The sequence below is a fragment of the Corvus cornix genome, chromosome Z (assembly GCF_000738735.6).
Source record: "Corvus cornix cornix isolate S_Up_H32 chromosome Z, ASM73873v5, whole genome shotgun sequence".
Classification (NCBI taxonomy): Eukaryota; Metazoa; Chordata; class Aves; order Passeriformes; family Corvidae; genus Corvus; species Corvus cornix.
In genome coordinates, this window is record NC_046357.1 from 29,441,313 (window position 1) to 29,464,306 (window position 22,994).

A 22,994-nucleotide genomic window follows, 5' to 3' on the forward strand; every position below is an offset into this window, starting at 1 on the left:
AGTGAATCTGCCTGGAATAAGATTTTAAATAGTCTAATAATTCCCACAGCTGTTTTATCTGTTGTCTCTTCATAAACTGCTACCTCCTCTATGGACCTCATTACCAGAAGCTCTTTTAGCTTCTTTTTCTGACAGAGACTAATGAAACTTCCTAAGTTTATTGAGTGAAATTATCAAATGATAGTTACACATAGAGACACCAATCCATACTTGTCCAGGATCAAGAGGGTTCTTCACATTTCCTCCAAAGGATTTTGCATCACACTCTGATCTGTAAGAGAGATGTTGTGCAGTACACTTAAGAATGAAATTAATGCATTGTGCAAATACATGCAAATTTTGTACAACTTCCATGATTATGTTCCTACCAGTCAGCATGCATTTTAATGCATTCTTCCCGCACCTGGTGCCTGAATAACAACTAAATTGCACACTATCAACAGAGCTTATTTGCTTTATTGAGTTATAGATGCATGAGCAAGAGAGGGATCCAAAATGTTTGTGCTTCATATAATTCAGATTTTCACTTCAGAACTGACTGTTTTTCCTACCTTCCCAGACTTCTTCCAGCAAAATCGTCCAAGAACCTGCTAAGCATCTGCAAGGACTCTCACTCCTTTCCTACCATTTGATTTGTGTGCATATGTGTGGGCACACTGCGGCATGAGCTTGACTAAAGTGGAATAAAGTCCCAAAATAGCAAATTGTGGGCTGTACTTCAGGTCAACTGAGTAATCACAAGACAACTATTTCTCTTATCAGAAGAACACCCGAATCTGCACAGGAGTTGCAACAGTGTCCACAGTGGGTTTCTGGTCCTTACAAATTAATTAATTAACTGTAAACCGCAGTGAACCACAGTGTTTACTCCAACTGGCCCAGCAAAAACAAAGAGGAAAGGACAGGTACCTTGAAGCATTTTCTGTGAGAAAAACAGCAGTAATGCTATATCCCTGAGCATCTGTGTGAAATGTTACCATTTGTTTTCGTCTGCAAGTATTGCAGTCTGCCCAGCTGTCAAACCAGGATGCCACACTCAGCTCTGCAGGGTCTTCATAACTACAGCTGCACTGAAGAAAATGTCTTGGTCACAGAAGGAGACAAGCAGGCTCCATTACTGAGCAAGTGTTAGTAACAGGATCAGCTGTTGAAAAGAATTACAAGTGCTGGAATAATCATTTCCTTACATATTTAGCAAAAGAGATTCTCAAAGAACCACATGAAAGGAGCAAGAACAAGCATCTTATGTTTTGTTGCCCAGAAACACATCTGCAAGACTGAGCTGAAGGGTTTTTTTGCACAAGCTGAAACTTTCAAAGTGAATTCAGAGTCCTATATAGAACATTTCATGGAAATCCAAATTAGGCCAACACGACAGAGGTGACTGGAGAAAGTAAAAGTCTCAGCTTAGAAAGATAGAAGCAAGAGCGAGTGCTTTCTACTTGGTGGAGAAAGTTTTCTCCTCGAGGGCTGAAGAGAGAATACAAAACCAGCCAAAATGGACCTCAAAGCATGGGAGGATCCTGGAAGTAGGTGTGAGAGCTGATCACGTTACTAGGAGGTGATCATGACAGCAGTGCATTTCAGCCTACTGTTTTACATTTCAATACACTGTGAATTACTGCTGAGTATGGTCTAGGCAGCATTTCCTATCATGTTTCTTTGATATGGAAAATAATTTAATTTGTTAAAATACAAGTAGTTTTTTCTCTGATTTTGAAGTTCTTCAAAAGCTTTGTCAGTCCAAACCATTCACAGTTTTCATGCTTTGATCCCAGGGTCTGAGCTCATCTTTAGCTCTAGTCCCTGCAGTAGCATCATGAGATGAAAAATCAGCTTCCACTAACAAAGAGCTAACCAACAGTTTTCCTACAGTTATAGGAATAAAGACCTAAAGCTCTGTGTTCTAACATTTAAAAGTGTTTAATTTTGGCATCTGAAACAGTTTGTATGCATCAGGTTTGCTTAAAAAGAAACATTTTGAAATGAGGTATCATTTCCCTTTTCGACTTTGTGATTTTTTTTCGCTGGTTGGAGTCTTGAAAAGTTGAAAATGTTAGGTTCTCAAGCTTTCTGTGTGCTGGAGACCTCTAAAAGCCCGTTATTTAAATGAAAAAAGGAAATAATCTCGTAACTTCAGAAACTGGTGTTTTAAGACAGGACATCTGATGAAATGCGAAGTGCCAATCATTCTGTATTGCTTCACATCTCTTCAGGAACAGATCTCTAGCCATTACACCATGCTTGCAAGACTCACTCACCTGTATTGGAGAGTTAGTAATCCCAGGGAGAACCATGGGAGCAGGTTACACAGAATTTGCATAATGTATTACCAACATAGCTCAGAAGATGCACTTGACAATTCACTGCACAAAATCTTTCTTATTCCTTCTGAGACAATGCTAAAGAGGTTGCAACTACCTGCTATATCTGAGTAATAAGGTTTAAGACTCAACTCATGCTTTATTCAGAGGATCAGATTTGTTTGACAGTTTTACACCCTCAGGTGTGATTTAATTAATGTTGGGGGGTAAGCTAATAGTTGTTTTTTTCTTCCTAGTGACTAACTCCACTTAGGTGATGAAAGGCATTACTATTACCTGGTACTGCATCATCTGGTCTCCTTTTTTTTCTGTCAAAATCATCAGGTGTAACAAAGAGTTTTGTGGTTACTGTAAAGGCCCTACTATCTAGTGCAAATTGAATTTCCTAGTGTATTTCTAGGCTTTTCTGGTTTCTGGCACACAGCTTAATGTCAATGGATGATCACTTCTCAGTGACTGGAAACAAAAAGTTTGAGGCAATAATGGTGTATGCCTCACAGTTCTAGCTACATTGCCTGATCATGTCCCATTTCACTGTCAAAAGACCAGACAACAGCTTCAGTTTCATCAGCAGGGTCCAGTGCCCTCCTCCCCAGCCCCCAAATGAAAACAAGCATCAGCATCTCCACCAAGAAAAAACCATAGTGAAAAATAATTTGTAATAATCTGCAACCTACAAGAAATTCAGGGTTCTTTCTAAGACTTTATGGTGTGTATGAGATACCACCTGCAGACAGAACTAAGCTATAAAATGTGAATTGTCATATCAGTAACCATTAAACTTGAGTCTGTTATTCTCTTGACATTATGACAGCATGGAGAGGGGAAGTGTCTCTGGTAAGACACCAAGGAGATACAGTCAGAAAAAAACCCTTCCCTGAAGTATCTGCACCTCGAACAGGTGACACAGGATAGGTTTCACTGATGCTGGCATGAGTCTAGCAGAAGAGGAGACTTCAGGATTCGTGTTGCCTTCATGATATAACAGTGTCTGAGGTATTATGATATGCTGTAGCCTGAATGATTTTGGTCTTATTTCTTGATAGACTCAACTGAACCAAAAAAAACCCCCCACAAGATACAAAGTAACATTTCAAGCCTCAAAACCAAGAACTAGAGAGTCTCTGTCTCCTGAGCTTTGTAGCACAGACGACTCAAATACACCTCAAGTTTGATAGAGCAAAAAGAAAAGCTTACTTGACACCCTAGCCTTCACCCACTGCCAGTGGGACAAACACTGGATGCCAATAAGCCTTGGAAAAGGAGGAAAAACCTGGAGAGTAGAGTTCTTGCAGCCTACTATACTTTCCTATGCCACAAGCAATAGATGAAAGACCACTAAATTCAAACCAGGCATCAGTACATCTCTAAACTACTGAATTGCCTACAGCCATTGAGGTACTGCTTCGCTAATACTTGAAATAAATAGAAGAAGTGGGAAGAAATCATTTCATCATAAATGCAAAGTAAGCCACACACAGGGTTAAAATTATATGCAATTAATTTTATATTCTGGTGGACACAGAAGAATCTTATCTCCAGTGGGACTTAATCTTCCATTTAATGGCAATACCTTCTCCAGCCGAGCCTGACGCATACTCCGATCTTTGCTGCTTGGGGTAGCTATGTTGCTTACTGACTTCTTTTGAAAATTCTTCAGAGCGTGAATTGTTCATCGTAATGAATAAGTCTTTTGCAGCTCCTGACCTGCACAGAAAGGCTGAGCACAGCCTGGATAAGGGCTAGATATGTAGGAACACACAAGAGAAGGATTTTGAGAGAATACAGACTTTTGCTGCTAAGCCTGTTTCTGAGTACACTCCAGCTTGCTGCTGCTGTCATCTTAACAAGCACATCACACAACAATGACCAGTTAGCTTCACTTAGGCTGCCAGTCAATTTTCAGATCTGAGCTGTGAAGTGACTCATATAAGGCTTTCCTACTTGACAGCAATAAAAAATGATCCTAAGAGTGCAGGGCTGAATTTAATAGGGAACGACAGTTATCCCTAGCTCAGCCACTTTCTCATGAGAGCTTTCCTAACCCTAACTCACAACGTCTTTCTCTCTCCCTTGAAAGCCATGTTCTGATTCAGTGGCCAGTGATGGAGAAGTCAGCTTTGTCTCCATTGCTGCTCCATTGCAACCAGAGTTGCTCTTTGGCTGCGCATGGATCATCCAGGCCTGATAGCTCAGCCTGCTATTGACAGTTATCAAGGGCAAGATAGGTGTCTTGCAGTGGCACAGACTTTTCTACCTCACTTGAGGAGTGTAAATGGTTAGACACAGCTTAGAAGATCAGTAGCCTGAGAGACCTTCAAACAAAGAAGTTGCCAGTCAGCAGAAACAGTCCTGTTCCAGAAGGCAATCCAAATTGCTCCATGGGATGAATCACAGTGATTCCTCTCACTGCCTGGAGGGCTTTTTGTCCTCCACGTTTTCTTTCAAAGAAGTCCAGGGAAACCAGGTTCAGAGGCTTTGCTGATATCAGGAGCTATCATGCTGGCAACTTTCCTCTTACCTGTAAGGCCAGACCTGCTGTCAAAGGAGAAAATTGTATCACTTGATATGATTTATTCTTGACAAATCCATACCAGTTGCTTTATATCCTTGCAGCATGCTTTTGGGTGCTTCTAGATGGAATTATCAATAATATGCCTAAGAATTTTTCCCCAGGTTCAAGTTGTCCCTATGTTCCCATTTCCCCTTTTTAGAAAGAGGTAAGATGCCTGACCTTCCTGGGCTCCTGGGAATTCCTTCAGCCTTTTTGACTCATTAATTACTGTATTTTGGTCTCCTGTGTCCCTAGTAATAAAATCTGGTAGTGAAGAATTGGATCTCAGGAGCTGCTTAAGGGATATTGCCACTCTGAGTGCCCTCTCCTCCAGTTCAATTAGTGATAACTGGCTAATATTTAGTTCTCTGTGATTAAAAAAAAATAATTTCAGAGCCATCAGATGGGACAGCACTGGCAGTAATGATGTGAATGAATCCCTTTGAGGTTATTGAGGCAGCCAGGGACTCTGTCCCAACTGTCCTGCAGGCAACCCTTTCTGATGCAACTCAGTTAGTTGGTACCTATCACTCAGCGGCTTGTGCTGTAAATCAGTTCCTCAAGATTCACTGAGTAATTGAATTCCAAGCCCTGGGATAAACTAAAGGAAAAAAGAACACCAGTGACTTAAAATACTGAAGAAGCACATATTTAATAAGTATTTCTGTGATTTCTTTTTCTTTTCAAGCTGTGACAGAATTTCATTCTCTGTTCTGTTAATGCAACAGTCTTCAAAGAACCTTAAGCCTTTCAGAGAGTCTGTTTTTGTGTTCAGCCTTTGATTTCTCTTCTATCGATTACCAGGACTGAAAGATCATATATGTCAGGACAGTGACCATGGCAACATGGCATGATTTATTCATTGTCCAAGCATGATGTTTAAAATCACGTCTAAATCAGTGCAACAGGACAAATCACACAAAAAAAAATTTTATATATGTTTTAATCATACTTACATAATACATACAAGATATCTAATACATGGATAATATAATATATCTATACCTATATCTATGTATGTTTTATTGTCTGTTAAAACCTGTACCTAACTTCATTGCTCTGCACAAAGAGTCAGCTAGCCTTCCTCTTTGATGTGGATCTGCACAGGGGATCTAACCAGTTGTCACACCCTCAACACAGATAAAGGTCATGATATTGTTAGGAATTTTCTGGTTGGATCACCAGACTTCATTTAAGGTACTAAATTATATGCATGAGATATAGATGCTGCCATATCTTTTAACAAGTTGCTGAAATGTTCGAGTACCCTGCACCTTGAAAAGAGGGAACCTCATTTCTAATCTGAATACAGTCTAGCTGTATTTTCCAAGCACTGGCTTCTTCCAGCAGAATCCTTGGTCATGCAGACCTGTGGGTCTCATGGATTGTTATCACGTTCCTGGTTCCTGACCTTTTCACTGATTTAACTGGGAGGAAGAAATAGGTTTCTTCAGATTTAATTGAATGTTTTCTGTCCTCCTTTTTTTCCCTAGGTTTTACCATTTCCAGCAACTGTTAGAGTAGTGGGACTGCAGTCTTAACCATAGCCTGGAAGATGGTGCTGGATGCCACTCCTGGCAAAAATGATAGTCTTCCTCCAAAGAATACTCATGTCCCCTCTGACTGAGGAGAAGATGAGCTTGGGGTGATAACCTCTATCTTATTCTTTTGGTTTTGATTTTTTATTCACATTCACAAGAAAAACATATTTGTTTTCCTTTAGTTATATCAAATTTCCATGGAAGTTTCTATACCAGGAGTATTTAAAAAGTAGGTTTATATTTTAGTTCCATCTGCAAAATTTGAGTTCTCTCCCTTACAAGAAAATCCTCATCCATAAAAAAAGGTAAAATCTTGATTTGATTTGATGTGTGTATTATGTCTTGATGACACAGTATAGTGCATTATATTCAGTGGTCTCAATATTATTTCAAACTTCATCACCACAGAATTACATTCTCTCTTTTGTAAGCCAGAACCAAAAGTATGTTGCCAAAACTTTGAAATCAAAAAACAATCTCAGAATATACACAAATGACAAAAATATATTCTGGAATTCTCGTCATAGTACATAACAAATACTTATTTGTGCTTTTTGACAACATACCAAGACATGGAGAGATATTCACTTACATACAAGTCCAGCTCCAAGAAGCAGAGGATGGATGGATGGATGGATGGATGGATGGATGGATGGATGGATGGATGGCTGTATGAAATAATTGTTTCATGCACTACTGACTACTAGGATGGGAAGATGGAGGTGGTACCATGAGAATTGCCTTCAAAGTCTCAGGAAAAGACAAAGTAACAATCTTTTTTTAATCTGTGCATCTAAAACTGGATATAAGTGTTTTATGCATATTATGTCAAGGCTGGGATCAGGACATTACTAGAATTACATCAAAAAGAAAAACTTACATCACTAAACATTAAGAATTGTGTTTTCTCTGTGCCCCATACAATCTCACAAACAAAAGATGTAAACTTTAAAACTGTCATTCATAAAACACCTCGGATTGTCATGGAAATACGACCACTAAAATTTTGAAACATAGGTCAAAGACCATTCTGCAAAATTCAGCCTTCTCCAGGAAAATATAGGACAGAGAAGTTTGATCTAAGGGTACTAGGACAATAAAGCACGAAATATGAATTTAATCTGATATTTGCAGAGAGATTAATGTTGGGTATAACAACAAGTACAAACAGGAGACAATCTTGTCTCAAGCATCATTGGGGAAATAATGTTACTTATACTTTTCATTGTTTAATCAAATACAAAGGCTCAAGAGTACTCGGAATCTTGAACTAGAAAATTATTCTTCCTGGAATAAATAAAGTCTACATGGATTTTTATTTTCCTTTCTTAGCCCCCAATACAAAGAAAAGACAGGCCAGTGTTCTCCAACAACCCTATTAAAAACCAGTTTTTGAGCACACAACCTCAATATTTGTGTATATGTTTGTTTATTTATCAGTTATATAAATGTATTACTGTAATAAAATGCTAGATACATTATAAAACATGGAGTAGAATAGATATTGAAAAAAAATCAAAATATTTTAATTTTTGTTTAATTTTATTTTATTTATAAATGATACAGAAAGTATTTTCTTCATGCAAACTAGTGGATTGTTTTGTGCAACCCTTTCAGAGCATCCCACACTCAGTGTTTCTTCGCTTTAGAAACCATGTCCCTACAGGATGTCATTGTAGACAGAGATGAGGAAAAGTGATAGAAGTGCAGAAAGGTGAGTCGCAAATACCTATGGGGAGGACAGATCTTGGATTTAGGCCATGAAAATGGAAACATTTGTCAGGATTTTCACGTAAAATCAGCATTGTCCTTCCAATTCAAATCTGAAAATTCATCAAGTGCCTTTAAAATGTGGAATTTGGGTGGTCTTTCCTTTTGCCATCCAGTTCATGCTTGCTGCTTTGTATGGTATACTAAGGTGTACGTTATAGTTTGCTTTCAAATATTCTTATCAGTCATGGAAGCTACATTAAAATTTTTTTAAGAGAAAATCCCAGTGTTCTGCTCTTCCTTTTCCTAGGCAAGATGTTGGAGCTTTAAGAAAGGTTCCCCTCTTAACCTGCTCAATGACATCGTAGGACCTGAAAACTGTTGGCTGTGCCCTTTAAAGTGTTGCCTTCCCCTTCCATCTCACTCGTAAACAGCATACTTGGACTTAACAGTTTATAAGCAACAAAGGCAGGACATCCAGCTCCTTAGGCGGATGGGAAGGAAGGTAACTGTGCATGAGCCTGCAAGATTTCTTCTCTTGTCATATTTTCTAATTATCGTTGGTGCTGTATACAAACAGGAAGCAATTGGCTGCCTGAACAATACCTGAAAAGCTATTGCTTTTCAGCAATACAGATGGATTGTATTGAACTCCAAGCTAAACAGGGAGTTCTCCCATGGGCACAAAAATTTTCATTAATTCAATAATGAAGTATAAAGTTTATGAGCTGCTCACCATGTTTATTTTGAAGTAAGAGAGGTAACTGCATAATGTATGTGATAGGCAGAAAAGCAGCATGAATTTCACACAGTAAATCCATCTGATAACCTGCTAAAGGCCTGCTAGCATTATAGCCAGTGCTGCAGTTTCTGCTGCCTCAGTTTCCCTGCCTTTGTACACATGCTTCCTAGGTGGATGTTAACTTGGGTACAAGCCATCTTGGAAGCAACATGTGCTCTGGATGTTGGCACCACCCTAACACAGGATCCTTGTCATATCTAGGTAAAATGCTTCCCTCTTTCTCTGCAAATCTACTGGGCCCTGAATAATGAACAGTAGAGAGGTGACACCACATTTGTGCATTTCAAAACTCCTTCACCATGAACCTACAGCATAGGTAGTACCTTTTGCACATTTCTTTGGTTTCTCTTAAGTGACTATTAAGACAGTGGAAATGTCAGTGCCAAAGGGGAAGAAAATGAAGCTAGTTTCCAGTCATTTAATGTTCTTTTACTCCTCACAAAGGTAACGGTGAAATAATTTTACTTCTTCACTGTTAAATCCTCCTTGAGGACTAGTATCAATTCCCAATCCCAGCTCCCGTCTTCATACTCTTGTAGCCAACTCCAGAAATGCATGAATTTTAAGTGCAAAACTAATTGAAGGCAAGTGGAATTGAGGTTGATTGAGTAATCCAACAAAATACAGATAGAACTCTGCTGTAGGACCTAAAGGAAACTTAATGAAACAAAACCAATCTTTATTGTTAGTATTTCCCAAGAGGATAATTTCTTGGTGAATACTGCCATGCTTCTGTATGAAATATTCAACAAAAAATCTGCTTCCACATTCTTAGGAAAATTAATCTTGAGTCTCTCTTGAGACCGGAAATGCTACAGCACTGAAAGCTAGAGCAAAGTAGGCTTTGTGTCCTGGAGGGTTATTGCTCATTGAGTGACATGGACTTATTTATGTTCCGGTTCCTCAGCTGGTCCCAAAGCTGAACTTCATTCCCCTAGTTCCTGCCTTGAGGTTCAGGGGCTTTAGAAATGCTGGAAGACAGTTTAACATTTAAAACTGAAGCAAAAATAATTGCTGAGTAGCTCAACTTCTTCACATTGATTGCCACTAGTTCTCCTGTCTTATTTGTGGAGGGGGCACATTTTCCTTACTCTTTCTCTTCTATCCAGCATACCTGTAGAAGCCCTTATTATTCGTTGAATCTCTCAAAAACTGTAGCTCTGGCTGTGCCTTAGCTTTCCTGTTCCTTTCTTCATACATCTAGACGGTGTCTATATTCTTCCCAAGATGGGGATCTGTCCTTTGCGTTTCTGTCTTTAGTTGGACTGGGAAGCCAAACTGAGCCATGCTGGCCTCCTACCTTCCTTTCATAGTAATCTACAGGGAAACAAGGCCTCTTGCACTCTGAGAAGAGTGTCCTTAAGGAGCTGTCAGCAATTTTTATCTCCTTTATCCCTGAGGGTAGTTTCCCAGGCTCTCAATGCACTAGGTCCTCAAAAACTATTGCTTTCCTAAAGAAAAGGATTCTTCATCTGGCCCATATCCCTCAAGACAGTAAATTCAATCAAAAAATGATCACTGCAGGCCAGGCCGACACCAATTTTGACATCTGTAATTACTTCATCTATGTTGGTAAATTACAGGTCTGGTAATGTTTCTCCTCTGGTTGGGCTGTCTGTCACCTGGATTAACAAATTATCCTCAACACATTCCAGGAGCTTCCTGGACTGCTTATGGCTTTCTGTGTACTTTTCCAGTAAATTCAGAGTGGTTGAAGCCCCCCCATCAGGATCAGAGCCTGGAGTGTGAATCTTCCTGTAGCTGAAGTAAAAACACTTCATTAACATCCTCCCCTAGATCTGGTGGCCTGTAGTAAACATCAGCCATGAGGTTTCCCTTGTTGACTGGACCGCAATTTTTACCCACAAATTTTTATCCATTTTGTCTGTATATTGTTGGTTTTCCACAGCAGCTCTGTGTAGTTCATCCATTTTTTACACAGAGGGTAACATCCTCCCCACTGCTGCCCGCTCCTCCTTCCTTGCCTGTCCCTTTTGAACAGTTTATAGCCACTGATGCAGTGCTGCAGCCATGCAATTTGTCCCGCCACGTTTCAGTGACAGTGATTGACCACAGTGTTCCAGCTGCACAGTGGCTTCCAGATGTTGCTGTTTGTTACCCATGCTGTGGGTGTTCCTACACGGGCCCTCCACCTGAGTTACAGGTTGTTTCACCTATTTAGGTGAATACTCCCCAGTGCCTTTGAGGCATCCCACAGGTGTTTCTGTGTTGGTTTTGAATACATTAGCAGCCCCTAGTTTTTGTCTATTGCTCAAAACTTCATCCCTTCCCCACTAAATCTAATTTAATGCTCTCCGTGTAAATCTGTTGGTGACCAACATTCTGCCCCACTTTGTCAGGTGAATCTCACAAGCTCAAAACAAACCCAGCTTGAAAAGGCAGGCCCACTATCATAAAAGCCAAAACCTTGAGTATGACATCAGCCACACAGCCAGGCATTCATCTTTCAATTTGACTCCTCTTTCCTGAACTCCTATATCTGAGGAGGACAGAGGAGAACATAACCTGTGCTCCAGGTGATTTGGTATTGCTGAGGGATATACAGTCTTTTCTGAGTGTTCAAAGTTGCCTTACCACAGACCCTACATAGAATGGTATTGGAGCAGATGGTAATTTGTAAGGTTCACTAGGTTTAGCAGCCTCTCAGTGGCACTGCGAATGCAATCTGTTGATAGGCAGCGAACCTCTCTAGAGAAAAAGTCTGGATGGGAAATAGGTGCTTTGGTGCTTCACAGCCAGGAATCTCCAATTAGATCTTTTTCTGAAGCTGCTGTTTCTCTCACAAGTGATGAAATTGAATGGTTGGTGTTTCCTGGATCCTGTCCACTATTACTGTGACCTTCATTCTGCATGCCCACTGCACAGTATCTGTTGTGTAGAGACACTTCAGGGGAAGGTACTCCATGCAGAGAAAATTGTGCAATCTCCTTTATCTCATGAGTTGCTAGTGTCAGAAAGTTTGAGGTTAGATTACTTTGTACACCTTAAGGCAAGGCTGTTGGACAGTCTGAAACAGCGCACAACACCACTTATTGACCTCCTCTCACGTTCCCAGGTACTGCACTGCCTGTTGAACTCCTCCTGTAACAGAGCTAATTGTCTGAAGATTTCTTCCATCTGGGTCCATTTGCAGCTACGACATCTACTGCTAAGGATGGATGCTAGAGGGATTTTCAGGTACTGGAGCAACAACAGCTATTCCGGACAGGTATTTCAGCTTTTGGTAGATCTCTTTGAGTGGATATATCAGCAGGGGTGTAATGTTTCTGCTTTGGTTTCAGTTGCAAGAAATGGGCACCATTTTCTTTCTATGGGCAGTCTTGTTACAGATTACAGGGCAGGAAAAAAAAAGCAAGCAACACCCACTTTGGAAAGAAAATTCTTTTGAAAGTCTTTAGAAAGACTTTATCCTTCTAATTAAAATTTCCTGGAAACCTCAAGTTTCTGTGTAGGTTTGAACAGCCACCAGCTAGCTAAAGAAGTCCGAAAAGTCTAAATAATCATATTAATGTATTTTAAAAACCTTTCTAAGGGAGAGTGGGAAAAAAATTACAGCAAACTCTGGAACTCCAGGTTTAATTTTCTGAAGTTCCTTTCCTGTGGAAATGTTGCTTTACAGACCAGGTACAACAAGAATGCAGAAACATTATCAAGATATTGGGACTAAAGCCAAGAAATAAAAATAGGAATTACCCCATTGTGAGTCTCAGGAAAGGGCTAAAACTGTTGGCATCTCTTCTTCGCACCACTCAGTATCTAGTGTAAAGCAACTGAAGTTTGATTACTCAGTACCTTTCCAGTATTTGCTTTCCCTTTTCTCTTTCCCCAAACAACATGTGCTTTGTGACATTTTGCTATGAAAGCAGTTTGTAGTAGTTTCACGTATAATGTGACAACTTGCATCTTCTGCCAACTGTCATCTTTTCATGGAAATATGAAGCAGAGCAGGAAAGATCCAGCACCTCTTGGTGCACTATGGCTTGCTTCTGTCAGATACTCAGTAATGCAAGGTTAGCAACACAGAGTAACTTGGCTGAGGTCAGAAGCAGCAGAAGTGGGTTTTATGTAAAAGAAAGTAAATTAAAGAGTTAGCACATATATGAAAGATAGTGACATTATACTCTGGGAAAATATTGAATGTAAAAGCTGTCTCTCCAACCGTCTTAAAGTAATTCAGTTCCTTGGGTTTTTTTCTTTGGTTAAGAGGAAAACAGAAAGCAATGCTCATTACCACAGCACAACCAGAGATTCTCAGCTGTCCTGGTGCACAAACAGAAATTAACACAAGGAGTGACAGTTCTGTTACAAGATGAATCAACTCACCTCAGTTCTTCCATAACCCTCAGGACAGTTAGCCTTGTGGCAAAATGAAACCACTTAGTATCTTACTTCTTTTTAAGAAAACTTATGCTCAGAGTACTTACTCCAAGGTAAAAATAAAGTGCCATTTTCATAAGGCATGAAGGCCCATCCTTGGGCCTTCACTTCAGAATGGGCTCAGTGTCTTATGAGACATATGCCTGACTAATGTCAAACCTGTCAGGAACTAATCTGTTTCCCATCCCTCTGTTTCTCCATCTCTGTTGTTCCCATTTGAGCAGAAGACTTTGTCATCACAAATCAGAAATCTTTCAGAGACAGGTGTCATGAAGAGAATGAACAAAAGGAAGCAATGTCCAGAAAGGGTGAGTAAAAGATGGCTGTATCTGTGTGTTATGCGTGGGATTTACTGGTGACATTAGTGTTTCACTAATGGTCCAGATTTAGAGAAGAACTTCTATAGAAAACTAGATATTTTCCAGGTATATTGATGAAAAGATCATGATATTTTGGATCATGATAAAAAAGACAACTGGGATAAGGGTACAGATACAGGAAAATCATTGAATGCCACTGACCTTGAACTTAGCAAGATTTTCAACATCGTTTCTTACAATATCCTTTCATCCAAGAAGGAACTTAAAGGTTTAGTCAGGCAGATAATTGCCTGGGTGAAATATTGAGAGGATCACTGGGTTCAAAACAAAGTGGCTGATGTGTACTCCACTTGGGCAGAATGATAGGTGGCTTTTCTCAGGTATTTTTCCTGGGCCCTATCTGATATTGGCATTGTTACCTATGACCTACATGTGTCGACAATGCATCTCATCACAACTGAGGATGACCTCAAATTGGAGTTGTAGCTCATACATTTGAGGGCAGACCTGCCATTCATAGAGACATAAATAAACCAGAGAAATGGGCTTGCAGAAACATAATGAAATTCAGTGAAGATAAATGAGGAGTTCTGCACCTGTGAAAAAAGCTCATTCAGCCTGGAGAAAAAGACACCTTTGGAGGTATCTCATAATTGTCTTTCAGTACCTACAAGATCATAAAGAGGACATAGCAAGACTCTTCACAGCAGTGTGTGGAAGAAAAATCAGAGACAGTTATCAAAAATTAAGTCAGTGGAGGTTCAGAGGGATATAAGGAAAAGAAATGGAAGAGTTTTTCTAGAGAAAATGTCCAATCTTCATTCTCGGAGGTTTACAAGACTTTTTGGATAAAGCCTTGTAACCTGGTCTGAATTCAGTATTAGTCCTGCTTTGAGGATGAAATTGGATTATATACCTATGAATCAAATGTAGGATTCTATGAATCTTGCAAGGAATGAGAAATAAATAATATCTATTATCTGGCTTCCTGATTTCCCAGACTCTGAGGAGCCTCACCAGCCTGTCCAGCCTTACACAAGCTTTGTCATTCTGACAAGGATCAGGGCTAATCCTTCCTCTCCCGAGAAACCACCAGAGTGGAAGCTGTGTGGTGAAAAGTCATAGCACAGTTTTGTATAAAGAGGTAACACTCTCAAAGGCCACTAGCAAAGAATGTTCTCTGAAGGGACCTGCCATATCCAGCCACAGCAGATCCAGGCTGCCAAGCCTACCAGAGTTTATTGTCCAAGTGGTGTGGCAAATGATAATTGCAAATTCCACAGATCATCTGACTCAGTTGTAAGCCACATGCCTCATCCTTTATGTGCAGAAAAGTGGAGGTTCTCTCCTCATTGCATCAAATACTTCAAGAAATAAACAGGCTTTTTCATCCTGGGCTTGTTAAAAGGGGGAGAGATATGAATTCCGCTTTATTCCTCCAACCACAAAAAAAAAAAAGGCGAATTCTGGTGTCATTACTTTTCTTATAGCTACATCAGTCCTCTGAATGAGGATCATGGAATCATGGAATAATTCTACACCACATAAAGTATCCATTGCCTCAACATAAGACATTTGTACGTATCTTTCTCAAGAAGGGTGTTGTATGGAAATTAAACTGAAATATTAAAGCTGAAAAATTAATTTTCATTTAGGGCTGAATTCCAGCTGCCATTTTGCAATGGAATGTATATGACAACACAAAGTGAGGGAAGCAAGAAATGTTTAACAGGCAGGCAAGCTGATCAGGACACCAGGAACTTGAATTAAACACCTTGGATTTAATTCATAGAAGGTCTTCCATCTCAGAGGGAATAATTGTGTTTCCACCACAAGGCACCACAAGACGAAGAGTTAGTAACAATCACACTTTATACAGGCTAAGAAAATTTATTGTTGTAGCAAGATTGTAAGGTTTTGTGAATGATGCAGCCAATGATTATATTTGCTATCTTTAGTCATAGACACTGTGCTGCAGTTGATCTGAAGTTTGCCACGAAGAAACTGAAGCCAGAAACATGTCAAGCATGCAAAAGATTTAGGGTTGACGGGATAGAAATCACAGAGCAAAATAAGAAATGAAGAACAGAGCTTTGCCATCTTATTCCTTATGTGTAACTATTGACATTTGAAAATTCAGTCACAGAGAGAATCTCTATAACGTCCTCTGTAATCACATGTAATTAGGAGCTTATATTGTGCCCTGAATACAAAGGCTTCAACATGATCAGTGAAAGTAAAAATCATCCCCATCTGAGACAATGAATTTTATATCTTAGAACTGAAAGAACTCAGAAAATCAGAACATGCTTCAGACTTACAAATTTTTCCTTAAGTCACCTACTTATCATATTTATGGCTACACTTAATCCTCAGTTGCCTCCATTATTTATGTTAAATCTGCTAATGATACTCTAATGAGTTGTGTACACTCAAAATGGGAACTCATTTTTCAAGGGAAATGAAAAACCAAGTGATTCCATGTTTCATTTCTTAAGGAGCTATAAAAACCTCTCTACATTCTAATGAAATTAAAGCAAAACAATGAGAGTACAGATGGGAAACAGATAGAATCAAATTAGAGAAAAGAACAGGGCTTCATTAGGGAAAATCACCATAGTACACCATGTAGTCAAAAACTTGTGGAAACAAACATGATGGAACATTGGATAAACTGAAGCCTGCCTCCAGATTTATCTGCACTGCATCTGAACTGTACTATTCCAAATCCCTTTCACAGGTTCATATGGCAGATGGGTGAAAAGCAAGGTTCTTTTAAGCCCACAAACTCTACTTTGAGTAAGAATGACACTGTGAGAGGTACCATTCTGAGCATAATCTCTGAAGATAATAAAGAGAAGTTTGGGGGGTTTTTTAGCACGCTTCCTTCAAGTCACAAGAAGACTTATATGCTCCTCTATCTGGCCTCCTAAAATAAAGTTTTCCTAAAAAAATTTCCTAAAAACGGATTAAAATTAAATGTCGTTGGAGTCTTCATTCGTACCAGCAGTGAACAATAAGTATTAAAATTACTAAATGGAGTAAATTGTCCATGCAGATTTATAATAAATTGACTAGCAGTATACTCTTAATTTCTCTAAGGTAGAAAGTAAAAGTTGAGATTCAACAGAGCCAATGTCCTATGCTAGTGTGTACTTCTTTATCTCCTATTGTATCTCTGCAGAGGATGAACGATTAATTCACTGAATTTTTTTGGTTTGTTTGATTTTCCCTGACTGGTTTTTACTGTGGAGGGAATGGAGAAAGTGAGTCCACTCTCTCCTGGAATCTAAAGTGATTTCTCTTCCATACTATGTAGAAGTATCTCCCACCAAGTTAGACATTTTCAAAATACAGACTTTTGACCCCCATTTCATACAGTATTTTGTTAAAAGCTACACTTGTGGGAAAAGGCTTTCAATCTTATCAGAACTTTATGTATTTATTCTTACAGTGACTGGGGGGAAAAGTGCAAGAAAAAATGGTTTTCAACCAGGCACTCTTCTCCTGCATTATGGAAATGTTTTTATTTTTAAATAATGGAACCATTCTTAATAGAGACATTTGGAAAGACCAGGGGAGTATCCTGTATGTAGCTTATTCTTTTTGTAACACAAACTGACACTTGCTACTAGCCATAGTTTTGCTCCTTCCCTGTAGGTTCCAGTGAGATGTCACTGTTCCTTGCTGATAGAGGAGCTTTGAAAAAAGTAGAAGGCAGATGATGGAGGGAATGCAGCATGGGAAGAAGGGCTATGCTCTCACAAATGTGCCACAAATGTGAAAGCTGTGTTCTGCATAGCCAGAATCCATCTCTGTATTCAGTGGCCATTCTGGAAGCCTTTCTACCTATGACCTCATCTGAGGCAAAGGCAAAACTGGTATTTGGTGATAGCCAGGCTTTTGATGCCCTTTTTTACATGCTTATGTGAGTGGCCTTGTTTTCTAAAGCTCCCATACCTAAAGGGTTTTGTGACCAAACACATCATTCCCATTGAGTATCTTACAATCCAGTATCAGGCTTCCTGTTCCAAAAAGCTGGCTTCCAAAAATTGCCCACATGTCAATAGAAACAGCACAAGGTTCCTTTGATTTCCCTCTTCTTTTAGGCTTATATCAGGCAATACAAAAAAAGGAGATGAAGTTTTATCTAATCTCTGCAGCTCACAGGAATAGAAAAATGTTTTAATTCAGTAAGGAGCATGTCACAGGCCCGAAGGAATTAAACTGGTAAAAGGTTCCTGTGTCTGAGGAAAAGTATCCCAGTCAGTGCTTTTTTAAAATTTGGTCACTGCTCGGGTACAGATGTAGAAATTTAGGCACCTCAGTTTGGATATAATTGGGAGCCACACTGAGGGGAGCTGCATGCAACCTCTGGCAGGCACCTGTTCCACTCTTTTGTCCCGAAGGAAAAAACTCACTCTGACACAAACTGGGACATACTTTTCTTACACAGTGTACAAACAGGTCTGTCTCACATGGAAGTAAGGTACATGAACAATGAATAATACTGTCATCAAAGTGTTTGGCTTTTTCTTCTCCTTTGCAAAAAGTTTGGTCTAATAATAAAGCAAAGAGTATTTCAACTCATACATGGGTTGAAAGAATGTAATTGTTGGGGCAGGTTCAGAGGAGGGCTAAAAAATGATCAGAGGGATCATGAGGAAGTACTTAGAAAGATCTTACACAAAAGATGGAAGCAGGCTCTTTAACAAAGTCTGTAGCAATAGGACAAGAGGTTTTAAACTAAAGGAGGGTAGTTTCCAACTAAACAGAAGGAAGAAATTCCTTTGTATGAGGGTGGTGAGGCATGGGGACAGAGAGGTGCTGGACACTCCGTCCCTGGAAATATTCAAATGTCTATTCCCTGCAGAGAAGTTGTACTAGATGACCTTTAAAGGCCCCTTCCAACTGATTCTATGATTAGAATATTCTATGCAAACAAAATTTTGATGTTTGTTACCAGGAAAATTTTATCATGAACAGAAGGTATATTTCCAAGTGACTTTTTTACCAGAAATAAAACTTACCACTAACAAGGGTGTTTTTTATGGGGTAGGAAGGAATTAAATAAATGAAAACAAATAGAAATAAATGGAAGAAAGTTCTATCTAGAAAAAGTTACAATAATGAACACCCTTAAAGTGTATAATTAAAAGAATGCCTTAGAAAAGGTATTTCAATTAAAATATTCTCCTTTTATTGATTGACCATTAAACTAATGTACTTTCAATCCATATTTAATTTGCTTTGCTCTACCTTTCCTTTTACCAGAGCACAGAATCAACATTTCTAGCACAGACTGGTTCTCTTGAATGTACTAAAAGGACTTCATGATTTTTCTGGCAACAGAAAACAGTTTACAAGCATCCAAATATACTTGCTACCAACGGTAGCCTCTTTCCTTGTTTAGGACATTTAGTCTTACGGGAATTATTCATGTCTTCTTGTTTTAAGATGACAAATCTCTTTGCAAAAAACCTGACACTGAAACTTGCGTCAGAACCCTCCGATTACAACTTCACCATAAACCAGCACCCTTAAAGGAAAGGTCTTTGCAGCTGTTTTGAATATTCCTCAAGACTGAAAGCCAGCACAAGAAAGAGACAAAAATCCTTATATACTTGCACTTGTAACTAGACTCTCAGAGAATCACCATAGCCATTTCAATTTTGTACCTGCAAATGTGCTAAAATAACAATCCGTTTCTTTTAAACAGGTTTGGTGGGATTCTACTTTGGTATAAAGACTGAGAGGTCTCATAAACATAATTAATTCCAACATTTGACCATAATCTGATCTTCTGATTTCTTTTATTTATCCAATTCTATGCTATTTTTTTAAATGGCAAAAAAAATTTATTTTCCGGTTTATATTTTACAAGCTTTGCTCTTTTTTAACATCTCTCTTAAAGACCACTGTTAAGCTTACACAGGTAATACAAAAGCAAGCACACTAACAAGGTAACAGTCTATTTATTTCCTGTCCTTGGCAACTGATGGATCGCAGATTAAATATTTTTTAAACATTTAAGAGCCAAATAGAGGGATAATCCCTTCTGAATGTGTTATGTAAACAACAATTGAACTACAAATGTGCAGGACTGAAGCTGCACATGCATCTTATTTTGAGCTATCCATTGTGTTAGAAAGGCGAGACTGGCTCTTACTAGCTTGAAAAACAGACTGTGTATTAAAAATAGGTTTCTGAAGAAGGGATCTTTGTGCACAATTCACAGGAGAAATCATCACTCTGCAGTCAGATCTTGTCTCTGACCCTTTTAGCAAGGTACTAAAAGGTACTTCTCGAGCTGTTCCAGGTGAAGCCAGCGATGCAGGTGGTTTTTCGTTTATAGTGCTGGGCAAAAAGGCCCTGTTTTCCTTGGATGATTCTGGTCTTACAAGGATGTAATGTTTCCTGCTACTGTCTAACTCTGATAAAAAACCAAACCAAACCAAACCAAACCAGCCAGCAGAACTTGAGAACAGCCTTTCTTGTGTCTAACCAAGCACCCATCTGCCACAGAACCTCCCCTATGAACCAGTCATGTCAGAGAATTTACAAAAACAAGGTTTGTGTAACATCATCCTCGCCTCTCAGATATATGGCTTCTATCTTCAGCAGTCCCAGACCTCTGCTTCTTAGCAGTGGGTTTCAGGGGCTTCTGCAGACCTTTTTCTTAGGAGAAACTTATTTCTGGTGAGAAACATAGGCATCACCCTGGGTTTTATTTCTTTAACTCACATAGCAGTACTCTTTGTATGATCATCTGAAGTAGAGCTCTGCTTTACGTAATTATCCATACTCATGTATAAAGGGGTACAGTTGCATATAATTGGACTTTTTTTCATCTGAATATACATATCTATGACAGAAGCCCTTGTCTAAACACCCCACATGCCATGTGGGGATGGCAACAGGAAAAGGCTGAATGGTAAATTGAAGAGTAGAACGGAGCCATCTCTGCTGCTTTTGGAGAGGTAAAGACCCATCTGTTTTTAAATATAGCTGTTCAAATATATCAAAACATTCTGTGCTGTCTTCATTAGGAGCACAGGGAGAGATTATAAATATCTGAAGCCAATCCTAGGACAGGTTACCTCAATTTATAATAAGCTACCTTGCAGCGATTTCTTCTTGGTACATAACTGGCTTTAGGAGAACAAGACCCTACAAAGATGCTACAAGAACATAATCCTTGATGTCCCTGACAAGAGCAATTAGCAGATATGCAAAGAATATGCTACAACAGTGGTCTGCTCCATAGTGCCCTCCTCATCTCCTTCCAGTCCAAATATCCTCACAGAGTCTTACTGTCATCAAGTAGCTCTGATCAACAACTAGTTTGAAGTTGTTATTTTGAACATGCCAGCTTTCACCCATCAGGACCACTAGTAATGGTAAAGGGTGTGTAGAAGAAAAGGAGTTTTCTTACCTCAAAAAGACAGCTATAATGCTCCTCATCCTGTCAAACTAGCTATCTGTCATCATGGTCTCACAGCACCAGCCCTGCTTAGCCCTGAGAAAGATACAGGAAAAACAGATTCCTGTTGGATTTTCCTGATGAAAGCCAGGTTGTTCAGATAAAACACTCTCAGCAGTTCTATTGAGCAGGAACTTCTTTCTCTGCTTCAGCTGCCTATTTTGTGCTGCTGCTGGTCTCTCACCAATACCGTAGGGTACCACGAAAGGTAAATCTTGGGGCTTTCTGCATAGTTTTTTCAAACAACGCAGCATGCAAACTGCTCGGGGGCAGCACTCAAATGTATATAAGAAGGCTGCCAGAGCCAGTCCCTTTTTCTCCCACCTGACAGGGAAACAGTGTTCATTTTCCTTCTAGCCCTGTGGCTCTTACAGAAACATTTGCAAAGAACACAATCTGCTGACAAACAGCAAAACAGGCTTAATCCTGCCAGTGAACACTTTGCTTGTTCAACCAGCTCTAACTGCGGCTTTTCAAAAGCTCAGCATCTCTGCAGTCTAGCCTTGCAGTCTTACACTGCAGCCTCCAAAGTCTGCATTGAGAGCTGATGACCGTGCACTGCAGTGTGACGCACTCCTACCACAGTGCTGCAGTCTGTACAGGCTGAGTAAAGGACAGCAACAAAACAAGAGCTTCTGGCAGAGCTCAGCATCCCAGTCACCTTCAAGGGCATTGCTTTGTTGAAGCAAAGCTTAAATTTTTCAATGCAAAACTCAAATAGTAGAGTGACTCCGCTTTGATGTCTGTTGTGACAAATTGAACGATGTTCAAGGATTAACCCTAAGATGACAGTGGGACCTTTGGAAGCCCTGTACTGCATTTATCACCACATTTTTTCTGATGGAAAGAAGTTCCCGACAAACCTTTTCAGCACTGAATAGCTTTGCACAGCAAATAGCATGTCGAGTTTCAGGACCCATGTCATACAGCCAGCTGAACTAGGGCACCAAAATGGCTTTAAACTGGTAACCAGACACGAACAATTTGTCATTTCTACCTCACTTTGGCTCACCTTCAAATTGCAGCATTTCTATGTCAACTAGCAGAGTTGTGCTCTGGAAGGCCAATCTGATGGTGTATAGTTCAGACTTATAGAAGCAAGCCCAGGACTGAAACCTGAAGACTGTAGTTGTTCCTTGCCCAGCTCTCTCAAAAGATGAGTTCCACTGACAGAAAATAAATGTTTCACATAGAGCAGATAATGGATGAAACAGAAACAAAATTCAATAAAAATCCCCAGGCATGAGAGACTTTGAAGGAAACACAAATATTATTGAAAGACTTACCTGTTCTTGATTGAAAAACTTGAATACACAGCCACAAGCATGAAGAGACCTGAAAGAAATACTGGAACATACAATCACATGAGCTTACCTAAACCCTCTTTGCTGCATTACAGGAAAAATAGACTCACTGAAACGTCATCTTCCATTAAAGTCTGTGGGGTTACCATTTATTAACTCATGTGGTTTGACTCTAATGTTATTACAAAGAGAATCAGAAAGTGCAGAATAAAAGAACACTCAAAGCACATTCTAAACCCCATCTTGCCATGCTGTCTGCTTACTGTCCAAGAGAAGCACTCTCCTCTATAGCAAAGGACAGAGGCATTTCTTTTGGGGAAGTTAAGGTTCCAAGCACTGCTATAGTTAAGGGGTTTTGAGTAAAAATACTCATTCTTGGCATTCCTTCTTGGTTCTTAATGCTGAATTGGGTCTGGTAACAAGATGCGAGAGAGTAGTCAGGCGCTTTCAGGAAATACCGCCCAACAGATTGATTTCTCTTATAATAGCTCCTGGCATTTCAATACCTCAAACTAGCACTATTTCTGGAGATATTCAATAATGCTGCTTTATTATTCT

The 22,994-nt window shown here is 39.5% G+C and overlaps 1 long non-coding RNA gene across 1 annotated transcript; it reads right to left on the reverse strand.

Moving 5' to 3' along the window:
* Positions 1-197: 197 nt before the first annotated feature.
* Positions 198-22,678, reverse strand: LOC104689763. Its single transcript, XR_005603837.1, has 3 exons — positions 22,419-22,678; positions 910-1,144; positions 198-271 (listed from the first exon to the last, which is right to left on the reverse strand). It is a non-coding gene; the product is annotated as an uncharacterized LOC104689763 (long non-coding RNA).
* Positions 22,679-22,994: the final 316 nt, after the last annotated feature.